Genomic DNA, 2,811 nt, shown 5'->3' on the forward strand with positions numbered 1-2,811 from the left:
GGTATTTGCAACCTGGCAGACTTTCTGTCCTGTATTCTCCTCATTGGAATACTTAATTCTGTTCCTCAGAACACTATGGGCCAAATTAGATGCAACAGTGACTTCTACCCAGCTGTTTTTTCCCTAGAGGAATTTCAAGGCTAAAGGTAACACCTGTTGGGACAAAAATAGGTGGGAAAGGTGCAAGGGAAGCATCATTGGAGGAGGGGGAGGTTCAGCACCTCCCATTTGTCCCCAGGATACTGTAATATTGACCATGCTTAAACTATATGCACATAGTTTAAACTAGGCCACTCTCCTCCTCCTCCTCTCCCCCTTTATAGAATTCAAAATAGGTCACGCCACCATCTTATTTTCAAGTATTTGAATTTCATTCATATTCAGGTCAAGCATGTGACTGATGCTTTGAACATGGACAATCTGCAGAATAGAGCTGAATCTTGCACATTATCTTGCATATATCTCTTGGTTCATACAGGGCAATGGATAGCTCAGTTGGTTAGAGTGTGGCACTGATAACACCAAGGTTGTATGTTCAATCACTGTATGGAATGGTTGCATATTCCTGCATTGCAGGGAGCTAGACTTAGATGATCTTCAGGATCCCAACTCTACAATTCTATGATTCTAAACATTGGTCCACTGAGACAAAAGCTATATACTTTGTATGTAAATACATTAGAAAATGTTGACTCAGTTGATAATTGGCTGTTGATAACTAGTTGCCAACTTGCAGACTGTTTTTATAATGCACAGGAAGTAATCTAAAACAAAGAAGCTTGGGGTTTCTATATGGGTGTTATCACTTTAACTGCTTTCTAAGAAAGTGTCTAAATCTTGTTTTCATTCTGTTGCTGAAAAGGGTTTATTTGTACATTTTGCTGTTGCATATCATTCTTGCAAAATCATTGCGCACTCTGATCAGTTTTGCACTCTTAACATAAATATTTTTTAAAAATGTATGCTTGGTTGTGCTGACTGGGAAAGGAGCGAGGACATTTGTGTAATTTAAGATCCAATACAGTTTACACACGTCACCGATGAGGTGGGCTGCTTTCACAGCTACTAGCTTTTAAATCATTGTGATTATATAAAAGAAAACCCCGGATTTTTTTATTGCTGCAGTTTAAAAGAACTAGGATTTTGGTTAGTACCTGAAGCCACAACTGCTGTTGCCCAATGTTTGTTCTACTTCAGCTGTGCAAGGACAAGAGCAGAATTTACTTTGGCTCTAGTGTAGTATAGCAATAAGCATACCTTGCCTATTTTTTCTGTAGGTGTTACGCCTTGGATAGAGGAAAGGTAGATCCCAACTTCAGTTGGGAAACGAGCCTGAAATTTTAAGGAAGTGCTGTATAGATGCCTAGAGCTTGCGCCGGATCTAACAGCAAATCCAGGCTGCAAACTTGCCTAGAACAGGTAAAACCACACCCATTTCCAGATGGATCAGTTATCAACCAAATTCCTATTTTGTTTGGATTGTGGTTCAGTTTATTGTTATTTATCAATCATCTTCCACATACATTCTAAAGTGATGTAATATGGACTTTAGAAATGACATTTTCAACCATTTTATCTGTTAGTGAAAGGGAAAGTAGAGCTAAGTGTCATCAGTATATTTCATGCAGTAGCTTCCTTGGGGTAGGTGTTGAAAGGCCCCCCAAAGATAGAATTGCTAAACATGAAAGTGCAAGTAACAGTGGTACCTCGGGTTACATACACTTCAGGTTACAGACTCCGCTAACCCAGGAATAGTGCTTCAGGTTAAGAACTTTGCTTCAGGATGAGAACAGAAATCATGCTCCGGCGGCGCGGCAGGAGGCCCCATTAATTAAAGTGGTGCTTCAGGTTAAGAACAGTTTCAGGTTAGTTACGGACCTCTGGAACGAATTCAGTACTTAACCAGAGATACCACTGTATTATGGGGCAGTAGTCCCCCGCTCCCAAACTATGTTCTGAAATGGCCTGCTCAGCTACATAGGAATGGACTCACTTGAAGCATGGTGCCACCAGTTCCTACACTAACTAGTGGGTGTAAAAATGATACCATGGTTGATGGTATTACTGAGAAGCCAAGGAGAATTGTGTGGATCACTATATTGTTGTGCTAGCATAGGTCATCCTAGTAGTTTTGGGGTCAAATGGAAGTCTGAAGCTAGACTGAAACAGATCCATGATAATTGTTCAGGAGAATATACATAGCCTAGCAAACATACGCTTAAGCATCTTTCGCAGGAAAAGGATAACAGCAACTAATGGTGGTTAGAATACCCTCTCTCCAATGAAGATTTATTTAGAAGTGGACACCTGGTCATGTATTTCAATGTGGCTATACTTGCTCCCTCTCTTAACAGTGTTTACTCCCTTTACATCTTACCTAGTACACAGTAAGACAATTCTTATGAAACTTTGGCAAGCAGCTATTTAAAAGTCTGCTCAGTTGAAAGTCTTGTAGTTTCAGAAAATTAACAGCATAATCCTGTAGTAAAATTTGTTCATTTGGGCAAAGAACAAGGATAAGGATCTTGCGACAATCCAGATGGTGTTGAACTAAAACTCCCATTAGCCCTGACCACTGGCCATGCTGGTTGCGGCTGATAGGAGTAGGACTCCATGTATGTTGTACTATAACAACTGCAAGTTCCCCATCCCTGGCATATAGTAATTTGGAGTGGGGAGGAAATGAACACCTGCAATTATGCCTTCCCATCACGACAGTAACTGAACTTAAGTTCTATTTACTAGATGCAATGTTTTTTGTAAATGAACACACAGATACACAAGCTTTTCACAGTGACAGTAACAACAGGC

Source organism: Podarcis tiliguerta (genome assembly GCF_965153285.1).
Source record: "Podarcis tiliguerta genome assembly, chromosome: 12".
Classification (NCBI taxonomy): Eukaryota; Metazoa; Chordata; class Lepidosauria; order Squamata; family Lacertidae; genus Podarcis; species Podarcis tiliguerta.